This window comes from Equus caballus, chromosome 15, assembly GCF_041296265.1.
Source record: "Equus caballus isolate H_3958 breed thoroughbred chromosome 15, TB-T2T, whole genome shotgun sequence".
Lineage (NCBI taxonomy): Eukaryota > Metazoa > Chordata > Mammalia > Perissodactyla > Equidae > Equus > Equus caballus.
Window position 1 is genome coordinate 53,179,674 of NC_091698.1, and position 18,765 is coordinate 53,198,438.

Below are 18,765 nucleotides of genomic sequence, written 5' to 3' on the forward strand. Positions count from 1 at the left end.
GAAGTAAGCTATTTGCCTTTGCCCTGGAAAGTTTATAGTGTTTTAAACAATTGTAAACATGTCAGTATACGCAGATACCGTTTCCATAGCAGCATAGCAACAGTTAAGCGTTTCTCCAAACAGACCCAAAAGGAAACTAAAAATAGCTTGTCTCCAATATCAAAATACATACATATACATATTCAGACAACAGTACACAAGATGATGTGTAATTAGAAGTTCTATGGACACCAACCTTACACAAAAGCATATCACAGGCAGCTTTAAACACTGACTCCATTACCTTTAGAAATTGGGTAGATACCAAAGAGTCCAAGAGAGGGAAAGGCAGATGCCACCTAGAATTCTAAGATCAGAGGCTCGTGATCCCAAATGCTTCCAAACCTTGCTTTGTCTGCTCCACCTGACACATCCCTTGCTGCCAAGGGCTCCTGCGTCCAACCACCAAAATTGAAGTTGAGTGTATGATACATACTATTATCTCCATTTATTGCAGTATTCACTCATCTTCTTAAGTTTTCTAGCCAATTTATTTCGTTCTCCCAATAGAGACAGAACAGTGGTTGAATTTTTAAAAATAATGTGAAACCAAATGTCACACTTTCCCAATGAACTTACTTCAGTTGACACGCAGTGACAGAAATAGTGATTCCGAAACGAAGACAGAGTGTCGGTACATTTTTTGGACCTTCACGGTTTGTACTTTTTATTTATATCCAAAAATTACAAGTATTTCAAAATCATCATCTAGTGGGAAATATTATTACTAGGGTATATATAATTTATCATCCAAACTGGGACACTTTTGAGAGTGAAAAGGGGTGCTACTTATAATAACATTGGGAAAACAGGTGTAAACCAAGACTTCCCCAGGCAGGCCAGACAGACGGTCACACAATATCACATACAAGAGTGTAAGAATCTTGAGGGCAGGAATGATGTTTTATTTATTTTTGTATCTTCAGCACCTATTGCAATGCTTTACACCTAGAAAGAATTCAATAAATGCTTAAATGAATAAATTTTATAATTAGATTATGTTTTTGTAATTCTTTTGAAATAATTTTTATACATAATACTAAGCTGAGTATATTTCTTTTTTTCAGTCCACAGTGCATGTATTGGGGTTAAATAAAATCCCACATAGCTCTACAGGGTGAACCTTACTTCATCATCTGATCTGCTCCTTGAAAGTAAAGAAGATAAGAATGGAAAAGTAAAATATATCTATGAGTCATAAAAAAATAATTCTTTCAGTCTGGGTAGTTTGAGAAAGCACTAAAGAAAGATTAGAGAATGAATTCAGATAAGAAGCAATTTCATAATCTCTCTGAAGGTTATTATCCTGGTTTCATTTGCTATACCAGGAATGTTGGTCCCTGGAGAAAAATGCCAAACAAGTATAACAAGTATCAACTGAGAACACTCTGACTGGGAAGAATGCTATTTGTCTTTCACAATGAGGACTTGAGAAGAGTAATAGCCATTGGTGAACTCCCAGGAGTGAAGGTAAGAGCCGCTTCACTTTCTGCCTTAATCTCCCAGGAGCACAGGAAATGCCGTATGCAAGTCACTTTCCCATTTGATGGACCGCCAGTTCTTGGTTTATAAACTGCATCAAAGAATTGCCATGGGAAGTAATCGTTACATTCAAGAGAAGCACTTAGCAATCCTCCCAGGAGAAGCACTATAAATCTCCCCGCTCCTCTGTGGAGCTCGGGAGGCAGTGCGCTCTGTGTTTAGGATCTCAGGATTCGACGCTACAGTCGTGCTGTTTGCTTGAGTTTGCAAGCCAGATTACCGTACAGGATGTTGCCTAAACTTTCTGGGCCCCAGTGTCTTCATCTTTCAAAGAAGGAAAATAGTAATTGTACTTCCTTAAAGGGTTGTTTGTGAGGGTTAAAGGATATTCATGTAAAACACCTAGAACATGAATGTGACCTATTATTCTTATTCAGCTCTATATTTCTTTGGGGATTTAGCAAGAGTACGAATGGAAAAAAATTTTTAATTAAAGGCAAAAATTATACTTTCGTGTTTCCAATCCAAAGCAACACAAACGTGTGTACCTAATGCTAGAAGGAATCCACTAGGCCTAGGCCACTTATAGACTAGATCCACATCCTACTTTCATCTCTCTTTGCATTTTATTATTAGTATTCATTAAATTTCCTCAAATCTAAGCTAGTGTCTATGCTGGGCCATAACTTAGCCACTCCATTTCAGGAAAAGCTGAAAGCCTGCATCAAAAGAATGACCTCTCTTCTTTAATATCTAATTTAGAAGCCAGAAAAGCTCCAGAGAAGTGAGTTTCTTTACAGAATTATGGAAGGCTTTATATTTAATGAATTTCTGGTGTCTGAGTGGAGGGAGGGATGGGAAATGGGCCCTTTACAAATATCGAACCACGTTGTTATCGATGGAGAGGGTGCCAGTTGGTTAAATAGAGCCAAATTCTGTTCAGCTTGATAATTACTGAATTTGACATTCATAGAGGTTCTTTTTTAATTCTGGGAATAAGAAATCCACAAACTCATTAAATTATGAAGTGTTTCAACCCTATTATCCCAATATAATTACCCTATGGACTATATCACCACAGGAGGTCTTGGAACAGCTCCTGATGTTTAGAAAGACTCAACAACAGGGATTCAATTCGTATAAAAGCCACCACAGTGTGGTTTTTAAAAAATGAAGCACCTGGTTTAGAGTTACAGTTAATAATTCTAAGGAAAGATATTGTCACTCACACCCAACACAGAGTCTTCTGTCCAACAAATCGACACTGGCATTGAAAGTGAAGAAGGGCAAAGGAAATCTGTTTGAGAATATTTGGGGACAGGAGCATTGGCCACAACATCTATCTGTTTCTTTTGAGTAATAATATCAATAATTCATTTATCTAGCAGTACTACCATTTATTCCTTAGTTACATAAAGGTAAATCTAATTATTTCCCACAAAATAGGAGTTTCTAATGAAATTTTTATTATTCAATGCATTTAGTAAGCAATAAAGGTCTAAATAGCACCTCTGTTTTCTTAGAGTCTTTAAAAACCCTGACTTCTGGGACCGGCCCGTGGCCAAGTTGTTAAGTTTGTGCACTCCACTTCGGAGGTCCAGGGTTTGCATCCTGGGCGCAGACATGGCACTGCTCATTAGGCCATGTTGAGGTGGCGTCCCACATGCCACAACTGGAAGGATCCACAACTAAAAAAATATACAACTATGTACTGGGGGGATTTGGGGAGAAAAAAGCAGGGAAAAGAAAAAAGATTGGCAACAGTTGTTAGCTCAGATGCCAATCTTTGAAAAAAACAAGAAAAACCCTGACTTCTTCAAGTCCCACCTGAAATGTTCATGTGGTAATGAATGGAACAAGCATGGAGAAGTGAAAGTACTTGGACCTGGGAGTTGGAGAAATAGCTTCCTGTCACAGTTCTGTGACTTACTAGCTATGAACTTGGGCAAGTCATTTGGCAGTGAAATGTTGTTGGAGAACAGGAAATTCGCACAGTCCCAAAGTATCACCCCACAAAGTACTTTTTAATTACAAAGGGAGAAAGATACCCATATAATGGAGAAACCTGTCAGACACCACCTTAACCTAATGATCAAACTTAACATCACCAATAACAGGGAAACTAACATGATGTGACCCCATTCCATGCCCATAGCTGACATCATTAATGGTTCTCAGCACAGTTTCCCATGAAGCTGGGGCACAGCCTCAGAATCTTTCTAAAGACTGATGACATCACCCTGGAGAAGGATTTTGAGAACCTAAACATGGTGCTGATGCCGTCCCACTTTGGCCTGCAAGTAATGGACACAGCATAATGTGGTGTTACTTCTACAGTAATGGGGACCTCCAGGATGTCTCCCAGGTGGCTCTGAGGTCCTCACTAGACGAGGGATTCAAGACCCTAGGGCCTTGCAGATGAGACAGTCAAGATAGCTTTACTGACTGAGGAGAAAATAAGTTGTGTGTGTGTTTGTTTAAGCCGAAAGAAAACAATAAAAGGCTGTTACCAATCAGTCAGGGCTGCCAAGTGAGATATAATCTATTTGCTATCACAGATTATTTGTGGTAACTGATACCATTTCGAGGCCACTTCGCTGATTAGGGTCACACTCCCACATCCTACAGAAAGAAAATTTGCTGTGGGAGAAGTGGGTTCTGCCCAGTTCACTCAGGCTTCAAAGTTGGCCTCCAAAATTAAAGCTTGCTCCTTTGAATACTTCCAGTGGTGGCAAATGGACATCCTTTAATGGTAAATTTGTGCTTAGATGTCACCTTTCCCATCAAACAAGCTGGTTTCTTCTTGTTTCTTCTTGTTATTTGTCTAGCTCTGCTCCTTATCTGTTTCCTTTATACCACTCATCCCCACTGGCAAGTATTTTTTTGATTTGTTTGTTAGCATGTTGTCATGGGGGTGGTTTTGGTCTGTCTTTCCAATTACAACATCAGCTCCAACAGAGCAGGGACTGTTTCTGTCTTGCGTGTCACTGAATCCTCAGCTTCTAACACACTGCCTAGAATACAGGGACACTCAATGGATATTTATTGAATAAATGAATTAGTGGATGAATGAATAAATGAATAGATTAGATTTTTTTTAATATCCCAAGTCATTTGGAGTTAAGTCTATGGGGGAGAAAAATAAGTAATCAACCTTCTGTGTCATGGCTGAAAATTGAGGTGAAATCTAAGTGCTTCATAAATTCTAACCCTGGTTCTAAAGGCAATTCTAAAATAAAAAGTTTCAAAATGCTTTGAGCAATGGTGTCTTTGATAGGATAAGTCTCCCAGTGTGACTCTTTGAAGAATAATACCAATTTGAATGTATAAATTGTGTCATTTTTCTTTTAGTTGTGTCATTTTTTAAAGTAAGTTTTATCCATTGCAGCTGAGTCCTACATACCCTGAATATCTTACATAACACATGGGGAGGAATGTTCCCACTATAACCCTTACTTCAGAAAACTCTCTGGTTGTCAGCTGAAGCCCAGGAACAAAGTGTTCTTTCAGTGCAGAGCAGGACCACAGCTGAATAGCAGATCAGATTAACCAATGCCACCATAGCTGTAATGACATCCTTAGAAACATGAGCGTCCTTGCTAAGAAAACAAAGATCAATATTTAGTTTCTAATATCCCTTCTGGGCGGTCCCTCACTTTTACAGCCTCCTTTTCTGCCACTTTCCTCACCTCTAACTCCAGTTTGCTCTTCTGGAAAAATAGAAATGTCGGATTAGAAATAATAGTAATACAAATGTAAAAGCACTTTCAACAAAACATAAATTTTGAATCACAATACTTGTGCTTTGTTAACACCAAGGTTTGGCTTTTTTTTTTAATAAATCTTTTGCTGCTGTATTTTCAAACATTTCAGTATATTTTTGGTGTAAACCAGATGGACTTTACTCTTTAGTAACTACCTTTCAGTAAAAGGAAGAAGCAAAAGTTATTACCTAATTATTTTATATCCATTTTATTCACTGAAATCTGCAATACCAAGCATTGCATAGCTTAACTCTTGGCCTCAACCATTCTCAGATGTAGACTTTACATACGGTTGCTAAGGTTTCAACTTATACAAGACACCAACCTAACTTTCACACATGTAATTTAATTTTTCAATAAGACAAAGAAGAAATTAAGACTAGTTTTGGGATGATAAAGTTTAAACTGCCCACCAAAATATTTTGGGTTTGGAGCTGATGGTGTAGTTTGGGAGTGCTGCTGGTGGCCAGTGTAACATGATGTAATACCACGTGCAGTGAGGAGCTAAACCTGGTCCTGGTCGCCATCCACCTCTCCTGTTTAGAATACAGTAAATTGTTCTGAGACTCAATTTCCAGCATCGGGGAGGTGGGTTTCCCCCCACACAACAAACAATTCTCAGACACCCTGCTGGTGTCCAAGAATTCAACTCGGTTCTAACACTATCTACCCAGAGATAACGTCAGATTCCACAGGTTAAAAGTTCAGTCCTACAAGACTGCCCGCCCCTCTTCAGATGCCAGTTGCCAGCTCAGGTTCTTACCTGTACTTTTGACTGACTGGCTATAAATCAGATCTTCCCATGACGTCTTCCTTGGGTTTGATTAATTTGGTAGAGCAGCTCAGACTCAGAGAAACATTTTACTTACTAGATCACTAGTTTATTATAAAAGGATATAATTTAGGAACAGCCAAATGAAAGAGATGCACAAGGCAAGGTATACAGGGAGGGCACAGAGCTTCCATGCTCTCTCCAGGTGTGCCACCCTTCCAGCACCAACACGTGTTCACCAACCTGGAAGCTCTCCAAACTGTGTCCTTTTAGGTTTTTATGGAGGCTTCATTACGTAGGCATGATTGATAAAATCGTTGGCCATTGGCAATTGATTCGCTCTCCAGCCCCTCCCCCTCCGCCAGAAGTGGGGAGTTGGAGGTAGGACTGAAAGTTCTAACCCTCTAATCACAAGGTTGGCTCCACTGGCAACCAGCCCACATCCTTAGATAGCGTCCAAAAGTCACCTTATTAACATAACAAAAGATACCTTTGTTGCTCTCATCACTTAGGAAATTCCAAGGGTTTTGGGAGCTGTGAGCCAGGAACTCTGGACAAAGAACAATTATACATGAGAAATATATTTTGGTCATCTGAATGAACAAGTATATATTTCTTTTAAATTACGGTATTGCATACATCTATTAACATCACCAAGAGGCTGCCAAGTTAAGAAATAGCAAAAGGTTATCGCCAGGGTGAAAATGGAAGTTATCTGCCAAACAGACTATGTTGAATGAATGACCAATATCTCCTGAGCCAGACCACAGAGGATGATGTGACAGAGTCAACTATACTTTCAAAAGAGCTGAGTAGCACACTGCATTGAGTATCACAAGACTTTCCATCCCACATTCCTGTGACAGATGCAGTGAAGAGCATGGAGAATGGCAGAGCTAAGAGTTGCAACCTCTTCCATTCTGCAGCTCAGTCAGACATCACCAAGGACCTTTTTATTCTCCAGTTTGTGAATAATCATTTTTATGTCTTCACTATTTTCCATAAACATATTGTTTGTGGAAATAAATTCTCTGGTCAGAATAATGAGATAAACCAAAAAAAAAAAAAAAAAAAAAGACTTTTTTCCAACCTGCTGGAGCATATTTTCACTTTTTTCTTTTGACAAAATTCATTTTTAGGTTTTTAATTACTCACTTCTGCTCAGAAGCCTAACCATTCTGTTCAGCAGAGGGAGATAAGAGTACCTTGCCCGAGTGCTCAGCTACTAGCTGGTTGGGACCGCTGGGCAGTTGTATCACTTTGGCTCCATCACCAGCTTTCCTTTCCACCCCTTCCCATGTTCCATCCCCACATGCACACCCAACATGCCTCTCTCCGAGGGTCCTGGGGCTCCAAAATGACCTTATCCCTTTCTTCTGTGGCCTCATGTGAAGAGAACAGCCATGTGAAGGGTTCAGTCTTATGGAAAAATGAGAAGTTGAAATGTTCTTATGTTTCTACCCTGTCTGCACCCTCTGGTATCTCTCTCCTCTAGGAGGTGGAGGTGGGCAGAGGCAGGTGGTTCTGGGGTTGCAGGAACATAGGAATCTTTGTGGGATCATCTCTTTCTTTGGGCCTTAACCCACCACTTCAGAGTCTGCCAAGAACTTTCAGCAGGCAGGAGGAGTCAGCTAGCTCTGTGGAGCCGGAAGGTGGCCCACTGGCGTAATGATTTGTTGTGCAATTTGTGCTTGAAAATGAACTTATTGGTTTGCAGTTTCCCCTGGTTCTGAATTGTCAAGTAATATTGAGTAAGACTTTTAATTCTATTAGAGTATTTTTGTGTGTAACCATACTTTTAAAAAATGTTTTATGATATCTTGTTCACTGTTCCCCACTCTCCAGTTTTCCACACACTTAATTCTTCCAATTTCAGAGTATATTAGGGTAACACTTAACACTAATGGTATACTAGACAGCTATCAAAATGTCAGTGGGTTAGTACAATATATTGATCAGCCTTTGCTAGGTTATTCTTCTGTGACAAACAATCCCCATATCAACAGCAAAGGTTATTTTTTTGGTGTATGTTGGCTATGTGTTAGCTGCAACTCTGCTCCATATGTCTTCTTCATCTGGGATCCAGGCTGAAGGCCTCTAGGCTGAAGAAGCACCTTCTACCTAAAGCTTGCTGTTCTCAGGACAGGAAAAAGAGTAATGGTAGAGTCATGCCATAGCTCTTGAAGCTTCTGCTCAAATGTAGTCTATGTCGCTTCTGCTCACATTCCACTAGCCAAAGCAAGTCATATGGCCAAGCCCAATATCAATGGGCAGGAAGTAGAATCTTCTTCCAGGGAGACTTACCACCCAAGACCACAAGAGCTATAGAGGCATCAGATAGTTGAGAACAATAATGCAATCTACCAAACAGTAGAATTTTGATTCTCACTCACGTAACAGTTCAATACAAGTGTTCCTGGTTTGTAGGCAGAGTTCCTCCTTGTGATCATTCAAAGACTCAAGCTATTTCCATCTTGTAGTTCCACCATCTGCATCCAGCCAACAGATGGGGAAGAGAGAATGGAGAAGCCTCATTCACTTGTTAAAAGTCTGGGCCTAGAAGAGACATATATCCCTTCTGTAAAACTTTTTGATGGCCACCTGGATATAAGGAGTCAGAGAGACAGGGAACGCTGGAAAATGTCTCCTCTGCCTGGGCAGCCACCTCAGTAACATCTCCACTATGGAAGGAAGAGGATGAATGTTTAGTGATTTCTTAGCCATTTCTGTCACTCAGAATTCAAGCTCCCTATCCTGGATGTGCTTAGGCTTTATTTTTAGACATATTTATGCTGAAATTGGGATGGCCAAAAAGTATTCAGTATCTCATAGTTTGGTTTTATTTTTGTTGTTGTTGTTATTAATATAGATCCTACTGACTCAAATAACAAACAATCAGCTACTTAGAAAATTGTTGTGTTCCTTGTCTAAGACAGCTGTTACCCCATCTATCATGTTCCAAAGACCAAATATACAATTTTATTTCTTGATAGTTCAGAAGGAAAGCATTAGTAATGATTTTCACAAGTTGCCTATTAATTTTCCATTTCCAGTTTGGGGTTACAAAACCACTAATGCAGTTGTGTTTGTCTCCAAACCCCTGAGTTGGAACAAGTAATCACAGTTGCTTAACTACCCAAGTGAAAAGAATAACGATTGGTCATTTACAAGCACAGATTTGTGAATAGGAAGAGAGACCTCACTCAAATGAGGTATGCAAATAATTGACTAAAGTTGAAGATTGGTCTCAATGATCACAAATAGCTAGTTACAAGTAGTTGCTTCAGCAGTCAACTGATAACTCTTTATCACCAAATCCCCAAACTGCCACCCACTTCCTATCATGGGCCCTCTACTTCAGCCTTCTCTAAACTTGTGATGGTGGCCTAGATGCACAGGATATTGGCCAAGAGCTCATTTATAGCCATAGCCCAGGACTCCCAGAGAGCTTTATTTTTACCTCTTTAATAGCATAGTCACATTCTGTCCTCTATCTTAGTGGTTTGTACACAACCCTTTTCTCTCCTTTTAGATAATAAGCTCCTTGAAAGCAGGACTCGTGTCATGCTTATCTTCCTATTTCCCACAACACTTACCTGGAACATAATCAATTCTTAATATTTATTTGTTTATGTGAATTAGGTAAAGTTACAGATTAATCTGGGTCCAGACCTACAACTGAGGCCACATTCAGATGGTGCTTCCACTAATTAAGCTGCTGGATGCCCAGACTGCATCTGCTAGGCTGCTAATTCCCTTCTCATACACCCCCCACTCCTGTCTTCTTTTTCAATGAAAATGCTGATGTCATTGAATCTTGCTTCTATCACTTCACACGTTAGAAGAGGAACTCGAGAAGGAAAGGGAAATCTGCCCAGGCCTCACTCTTAGCTTCCTTTTTTCCTTTCTTGGTTTCCATGTTGGTCATACGGCAACCATAGGAAGATGTTTTGGAGTTCTCACTATGAGGTTCCTGAAAATGTAGGACCCTCCTAAACCTCTTGGCCTCCTCTGTGGTCTCTCCTTATCCTCACATTCAGAAGCCAAGAAGGTCATCCTGTTTCCTTCAGTTCTTCAGAAAATTGGAATCTAAAGTCAGACAGACATTTCAGATTTCCCTACTGTGAGACTTTACACATCTCAGTATTATCTGTGAAGAAACCAAAATCTTGACCTTATAACAAAGGAAGAGGAAGGAATCACGGGGAGCAGCAATGATGTGGTAGAAAGAATCATCTAGGCAGGAATCAGAGAATCTTGGGTTTGATCTCTGGCTCTTTTTGTTTTCATTTGGCTGACCCTGGACAAGCTGAGTCACCCCCTGGGTCTCACTCCTCAGTATAGAATGAGCAGGCTCAATTAGGGTACCTCTAACCTCCTTTCCAGGCCAGACAGTAAGAGTCACTAATATGGCAGGCAATGGCCATTATAATGGAGCCACCATCTCTAGTCTTCCAGAGATGTGGTTTTCAACCCAAGCACCCACCATCTGCCTTTTTGTGTTAGCTGACAACCCATCACCTGGGCTAGGTGTAAAATCTTAGCCAGTGAATTAGGTGATATTTCTTCCCTTTTCCATTTAGAAGAGGCACAAAAATATACATCCCATCCCAACAAAACAGATTTCCTTTTTTCAAATGTGACTAGTAGAACAGTACTTTCTCAGCACCGATAATCTCCGGATGGGAGGATAACAAGACCTAAATTTCTTCTCTTCTGTGTGGAGTTCAGTAAAGGAAATAATGGCCCCAAGTAATGGAAAAGCTTTAATTTCCAAGCTCTAGTTGGAGCAGAGGGTTCTGGTTTTTGGCAAGATGTTCTAATGGGCTTCCCACAGTAGGAGTTAAGGCATTATCTGGTAACAGGAGCAAGGAGTTGAATATGTTCTGTATAATGTAAAATTCTATCTCCTTTGTGGGCACAGGGATTTGGCCATTTATATTGTATTTAGAAGAAAAAAAGGAGGTTCTTGCTATTAATTTGAATTTAGATTACTCAGTCTCTGAGAATTCTTGCTTTTTCTTTGTGTGTGCCTGCATATGTTTATGTGTTTATTGTGTGTGTGCGTGTGTGTAGTGGGGAGGAAGGGAGTGATGGAGAGAGGTTCTCATATTCACCCATCTGGAGCCTGTAGGCAGAATAAGAAACTTCTGCACATCCCAGGAGTGAGGAAACCTTGGAGGGGACCTTTCCTGAAAGGCTGGGGCTTGCTATTGATTGTCCTACTAAAGTCCCTGTGGGGCTATTCTTAATTGAGTAACTCAGACCTTGGGAAAGCCTGTTGTGGCATCATTAGACTACTCGGTTAGATGAAAGGAAGCAACTGGTACTGAGTTTTAATAGAATTTCCCCCTTCAGCAGAGAGTTTCACTCCTGAGGCCAGTTGGTAGGGAACTGAGAAGGAAAGTAGAAGATTAGAGATCTCTTAGGTGGCATTATTGTTTCTCTTTCCTTCTCCCACCTTCTAGACCTGAGAGGGGAAAAATGAGAAGGGATTTTCCTAAAAAGAGGAGTGACAGGAAAGAGCAGGACATAAAGCACCAGGAAAACAAGAATGAGCCACTCTCCCAGAGAAGAAACGAGGAGTCTTTGAAACGCTGGAGCAAGGTTAAGAGGGGAAGTGAGTCTACAAAGAGAACTATGGGCAGTTTAAATTGTTTTAATGCTTTTACCTTGCTTTAATGGAACATGCATTTTCAGCACGGGGATATCTCCCCCAAGGGAGCAAAACTGTTTCTTGGTACACGAAAAAAATTTAAATATTGTAATGGTATGTGGCCTTCCAAAAGGCTGTGGTAAATAAATAGATATACAGTGTATCAGCGGCGTTTAAATTTCATGGGTGGGGGTGAAGGCTGGGATGGGGTGCAAGTAGGAAAAAAATGTCTAAAAAGTCTCTGTAGAGGGGCGATCACGAAAAAAAGTTAAGGAAGAGTGTACCAGAACAAGCATATTTACCTTCAGTTTCACGTTATCCACTTCTGTTTGTAATTTCCTCTAGTTATCTCTGTCCTCTCATTATAGAACACACAAGTCTTGTATTAGAGGATATGTGGGGAAGTTAGGCCTCCATCACATCAGCTCCCAGCAGGGGCCTCTCAGAGAGAGCAGCTGGAGGCCAGGGATCCTGCTGGCATATGCAGTCATGGAAACAATGGCCCTGGGCAGAAATGAAGACTGGTGGGGATTGGGGAGGAGTGGGGAGGGTGTTATGGGGACAATTCACTTGCTGACAGGAGGCCAGTTCCCTCTGTGGTTCTCAAAGTGTGGTCCCAGGACCAGCAGCATCAGCATCACTGGGAGCTTGTTAGAAATGCAAATTCTTAGGTCCTACTCTAGACCTGCTGAATCAGAAACTCTGGGGGTGGGGCTGTTTTAGTAAGCTCCAGGGGAGTTGGAAGCCAGTCAAGTGTGAGAGGCACTGAACTAGAGGCAGGTGACCCAAGGGAGTGGGGAGCTGCCCTTTGGGTTATAGAAGGAAGTAGAAAGTGGGGGCTCAGTAAATGAAAACTTTCCACTCTCTAGTTTTTAATCATCTTTAAAAATTTTCTTTTAGCCCTTAGTAATATAAACGTAGCTCATTTTCACAGGGGAGTAAAACAGCTCTGCAGTCAAATTTGCTGAGTACAAAGTGAAGTCTGCCCGAAGTTGGCTAATTAAGGCCATGTAAGTAATCAAGGCAAGCAAGCCAAGGACAGTAAATCTCAGACTTGTCTTGGCTGGTTCTGCTATCTTCGCTGATCACCTAAACCAAATAACCAGCCATCACTTCTTTATTTTTCGCTATGTAGACATTGACAAAATGTTCACAAAGACTTCCTAATCTATTCCAGAAAGATTAAGTTGTTTGCACAAGTCCATACATAGGGAAACTAAGTTACCATCAGCATTACATCCTCACTGATGCCCGAGATCCAGACTCCAAGGTTCTGACTCTAAACTTGCACATTATCAAGTTCAACTTTTTTTCTTTCTCTTTTAATTCTTTCCTTCCTTATGAACTATGGCAATTTATATAAGTTTAATGTTTTGTATTTATAAAGCATTCCTAATATTTGTCCTGAAAACATATTATCTTTTTAATAGGTAAGAGGAAAACTAAGGTTGAACACAATTTGGTAACAACTCCCTTCAGTTTAGCCCATTCTGCTCCCTAGGCCAGGGCCAGCTGCATAGCTTGCAAACCCTAGATTAAACGTAGGTTGCTTCTGATGCTTTCCTCAGAGTTAATTTCTATCAGGGACCTATTAATCATAGACTAATTACTATAGAAGAAACACTGTATAATAATGACTTGCCAGTCCTCCCAGAGCTGGTCCCTCCCCAGGTTACACTATGAAGGTAGACTCCAGTGAAAATACACCAAGATATTTTTTCCTGACCAAAACTAGTTGAATCTCTATAAAAATTTGTTTCTGTGGTTTATGTTTTGGACATAATAATTATGCCTCCGTGATTTTCCAGGTTTACATCTACAAGGATCTCCCGTCAAGTGTTGACTTCCATCACAAGGAAGTAGCAAAGAATAACTGAATACATTGTTGAGTTCCCCTCACCCCAGGATTTAAATAATTTAAAACAATTTTCCCATTGTTGTCCCCTTTCTCCTACTGGGCCAACTAACATATCGCATTTACAATAACTTCTCCTTTGTGTTTTTCAAAAACATGTTCTGGCCTAGATCACACATCGAATTTCAGGTCCTATGAGTTCTTGACCATGTAGTTATTTGGAAGCTCCTCGTGGGCTTTTTTTCTTCTTCTTCTTTTTAGGAAGATTAGCTCTAAGCTAACATCTGTTGCCAATCCTCCTCTTTTTGCTGAGGATGACTGGCCCTGAGCTAACATCCATGCCCTTTATTTTTTTAACATAAAGTGTCCTATTATGTTATCAAGTGAGTACAGATGTAAGGATAGCCTTTTTCAAAATTATTTTTGTATTTGTAACCCTGAATTAGCCAAATAGTTCACACTTGGTGGTAGGTGTAACCCTTCTCAAGGACATTTCTTAAGGAACTCCAACCTTTCCCAGCACATGATTTTATGAAGTGATACCCAGTGGGGCCTCTATGTTACAAAACAGCCCTGTCTTGGTGCAAACTGTAGATAAACTAATGTTTATTGAGCCTTTTTTTTTGGCCAGGTGCAGACTGAAATGTTTTCCATGTATTCATTTGGACTTCATTAACAACCCGATGACATAGGGAGCTCTCATTATCCCCATTTTACAAATGAGGAAAGTGAGACCCAGACAGTTTAAGTAACTTGCCCAAGGTCACACTGCTGATGAGTGGCCAGGCCATTTCACAAGAGCTCTAATATATGGCTTCCAAAGATCTCCACTACCTTCACTCTTTAATTCCACTGCTCCACACTTGCCCTCCTTCCCACGCCCACCCCACACATTTTTTACTGTCGGGTTAGCCTGGAGCCCTGGTTGCCTTCAAGATCCTTTGTTTCCTCAAACCCTGCCCCTGGCTGGAGTCACACAGAACGCCTGAGCATCTGACACGCATTGGTCATGCCTCCTCCCTTTGGGACTAATTTCACGCTGGGCTTAGTGATGCATGCAAGAGCATTATCTCAGGCTGCAAGCAGCAGCCCCTGGGGTATAAGTATATTCTGTCCATGGCTCAACTTGGAGAGAGAAAAACTTTGGAAAACCGAGGCACTCTAACAGTGCAGGAGCAAGTAATTCCTCAAATGCTTCCATGAAAGATGAGACAAGGACAAGACGAATATATTTGGAGTTGTGTTTCAATCTGGTGGCTCATCCCCTCAAGCCTTTCTCCCTCTGAGGACCTCTTGGTGGGGAGTGGCCCAGCCCACACTCGAGCCAAAGCAGAACACTGCCAGGACACCAAGCACCACTTCTGATGAAGGCAGGTGGCTACTGCTCCTTCCTCTTTCCCCTTATCTGAGTGGATCAGAAGTCCAGGTGCCCCGCGAAATACAGGATATCTGACCTGTGTGTCCTACCTTGAGGACCCTGCAGTATTATCATTAGCTTCCAAAGCCTGCAGGACAAAAAGGAAAAAGAGCCTGTCCATGAACAGCAAACATACTGTCCTCCTCTGCTCCCTACCTCACCAAATATTTTTGTCAAAAGCAACTAAAAGTGGCAATTGTGGAGGCCAGCCCAGTGGCGCAGCGGTTAAGTTTGCACATTCCGATTCGGTGGCCTGGTGCACCGGTTCGGATCCCGGGTGCGGACGTGGCACCGCTCAGCAAGCCATGCTGTGGCAGGTGTCCCATATATAAAGTAGAGGAAGATGGGCATGGATGTTAGCTCAGGGCCAGTCTTCCTCAGCAAAAAGAGGAAGATTGGCAGCAGATGTTAGCTCAGGGCTAACCTTCCTCAAAAAAAAAGAAGAAGTAGCAATTGTTATATTCAACATTTGTCCAGTTGAGACCATCTTGGGGTCTGCTTTATCTCTGCCAGTGTTCAAATCCATAGGGAGTTTTAGGATGCGACAATACTGAAGCAGGTTTATCTTTGCCACATACGACTTGGACCCTATTGAGGTTATTATCCAAAATTTATTTGAGGAATGTTTACTATAACATCCAGGAGTTTTGGAGTTTGCTTAGGGAAAACTTTAACTGTAAGAATAAGCACAAAGCCAGGCTCCTGGTATGGCTGAACTGTGGTATAAATAATTCCCCCTCATCCCACGATGAGTCAACACGGATTTGTGGTGTCTACCAGGTGCCAGGCCCAGAGCACGCAGAGGTGAGTGCCACAGACAAAGTTTCCTGTCCTGGCGAGACTTCACAATGGCTTATTCTGGGAGATTCTTGGATGCCAACTATTTACTTTCAAAAGATTCAGTGGGAATTATTTTAATTTAAGAAATACTCATGACAGCCGGTTCGGGGGCAACTTTTCCAAACATGCTGTAATAAAGATGGCAATTTTAGCTAAATCACACCCTGTTCTTCAGACACTTGACTCAGATTTTTCTCTACGACAGTAAATCTGTGTTCGCAACCTGGAAGCTTGTGGGGACCAGCCACTCCCGCTCAACCTCAAAGACAGGTTTTCAGGCTGGACTTCATTTTCTAGAAGAACAAATCCTTTAAATATTTTTATTCAAAGAGGACAGTAATGGCAACCTTGTTATGACAGTAAGAGCCGACCTGAATATTTTAATGCAAGACCTTCTAGGTTTTTGTTCTAGGATACCACTGCAACTAATAGATTTAGGAACTGCCAGAATTTCTAAGGAGAAGGTGAAGAAGAAAATATACACCTACCTGGAGGTATGTCAGAGTATTTCCTGAGACAATTAAAGACACTGCCTCAGATTCTGAGTGACTTAATATATTGGGTGTTTTATGCTTCCTCCTTCCTATTATCCAACAAATACATATTCCATGTTCATCATACCATGCATTGTTCTAAACGCTTTACTAATATTAACTTTTTCGCTTAAGATCTTCCAAATTCTGTATGTTTTATACATTTCTGATGCTGCTATTTCTATTGGTGCCTTACAGAAGTCATGCCTTTAGGTATATCTTCCTGCTACATCACTAAAATTGGTGTTACAAAAAAAGTCTCTGTATATTCTGCATTCCTTAAGTAAATATATTAATTTCTATTGGATAATTTACTATTCTTTTAAGTTTTTAAAATAAAAATGGATATGATCTTCAAATGTTCATCTTTCCATTATTTACTCTCCCAGTTTCAAAAATTCCCAATTATTCCTGAGCCAGCCCTGACGGCCTCGTGGTTAAAGTTCAGCGTGCTCTGCTTTGGCACCCGGGTTTAGTTTCCAGGTGCAGAATTATACCACTCGTCTGTGAGTTGCCCTGCTGTGGCAGTGGCTCGCATAGAAGAACCAGAAGGACTTACAACTAGAATATACAACTATGTACTGGGGCTTTGGGGAGGAAAAAAAAGGAGAGAGAGGAAGATTGGCAACAGATGTTAGCTGAAGGTGAATCTTTCCCAGCAAAAAAAAAAAAAAAATTCCCAATTATTCAAAGCTGTGTATTTCTCAGGTTCTGTTATATATGGTTACAACAGCAATAAGTGATTCAAAGAAAAAACATTTTCCTTCAGGTTTCAAGAATAGCCCTTCTCAATGCAAAGTTTCAAAGAAATTTTAATGAAAGAATGTTAGGCAGCACAGTAGTTACAAAGAATTCCTCTTTCCAGTCAAAAAGACTCAGGTTCAAATCTCCAAACCCCAGCTCCAGCTCTTACTAGTTGTGTGAACTTGAGCAAGTTATTTAATTCTCCGAACCTCAGTTTTCTCATCAAAAAAGTGAAAATATGAACACTGTCCTCAAAGTTACTATGAGGATTAATTAGAATAACACTTGTATCTTGTTTAATCTAGTGCCAGCATATAGCAAGCTCTCAATAAGTGGTTGCTAATATTATTACCAACACATAAGAGTGCCAACTATATGACAGGCAGTGCTGGGAGATTTCACATATGCTGTCTCCTTTCATCCTTCACAATGTTGTGAAGCAAGGAAAAATTCTTCCATTTTAATAGATTAGGAAGCTAAGGGTCAGAGAGGTTAAGTAACTTGCTCAAGGCCGGGCTGGGATTCACAGCCAGGTCTGCCAGACTACAAAGTCCATTTTCTTCACCCCATGGAAGAAAATTGTCCTTTCAAAATTTCTCTTGTATTTCCTACAAAATGTGGATCACCATTTTCAAGTTTGTATTAACACATTGCTACTCGAAACATGAAACCACTTCTTTTATCCACATTATCATAAATGATAAATATGTTTCTCGCCATATTTAGCTCCTTTATCATTCAAGATAAACATATTTTGCCTAGAGCCTGTATTGTCGATTAGAAGAAATTCAAGATCTGTACATAAGATCTATAAACAAAAGCCAGATCAAATCACAGAGTAAAGAAATGTCTGCTGCTTTGGTTCCCAGGACTGGATGTGGATTTATCTTGACCTGAATTTGGATTTTAGTCCTTGTAACTCAACTTCATACATTTCTTCTTTCATTCAACAAATATTCATTGAATGTTGGATGAATTAGTCCTAAGTCCTGCCTTCAAGGAACTGAGGGTTCAACAGGAAAGATATGTTGTACAAAAAGACCTGTAATTCCAGACAAGAAGTGACAGGTGCTACAAGAAAGGTTGAAATGAAATTCCAGGGAGTCTCAAGGATCGTAGTTTCTTCCTGTTGGGAAAAGAAGGATCAAAGCCATCTTGAGGGAAACAGTGGCCTCTTCTATTAACTGCTCCATCCAGGTGCAAAGTATTCATGAATTTACTTCAAAATAATACATAAAGGGGCAAGTGGGTAGAGGTGTTGTTGAAATAAGGTAGTCCAGGGGTTGATCACGTGGAAGCTGAATGATGGGACTACACAGGGCTTCATTATACTCGTGTGTCTGCTTTTGGGTGTGTTTGAAATTTCACATTATATGAAGTTAAAGTATTCCACAAGATCATTTGCTTGTGTAGTAAACTGCATGCAAAAGGCTGCAAAATGTCTAATATAATGGTTTGGACCTGGAGGACTGACGGGACAGAGAGGCCGTGATTGAGCACCAGTGAAAGGAACTGAATTCTCCCTCCCCACCCACTATTCGTCCCCACCTCTCACTCCATAACCCAGGGCCTATTCAAAAGTTCTTTAATGTAAAACCATAGGTTAGAAAGACTGAGCATAGGGTAAAAACAACCCAGGGATCCCCTAGTAGCAATGCCTACC

The 18,765-nt window shown here is 40.6% G+C and overlaps 1 long non-coding RNA gene across 1 annotated transcript in view; it reads left to right on the top strand.

Moving 5' to 3' along the window:
* The first annotated feature begins 1,367 nt into the window (after positions 1-1,367).
* The window catches only part of LOC138917679 (uncharacterized), a 37,753-nt gene continuing 20,355 nt past the window's right edge, over positions 1,368-18,765 (top strand). Inside the window, exon 1 of the long non-coding RNA XR_011426024.1 lies at positions 1,368-1,509. This is a non-coding gene — a long non-coding RNA (uncharacterized lncRNA). The remainder of the gene's footprint in view (positions 1,510-18,765) is intronic.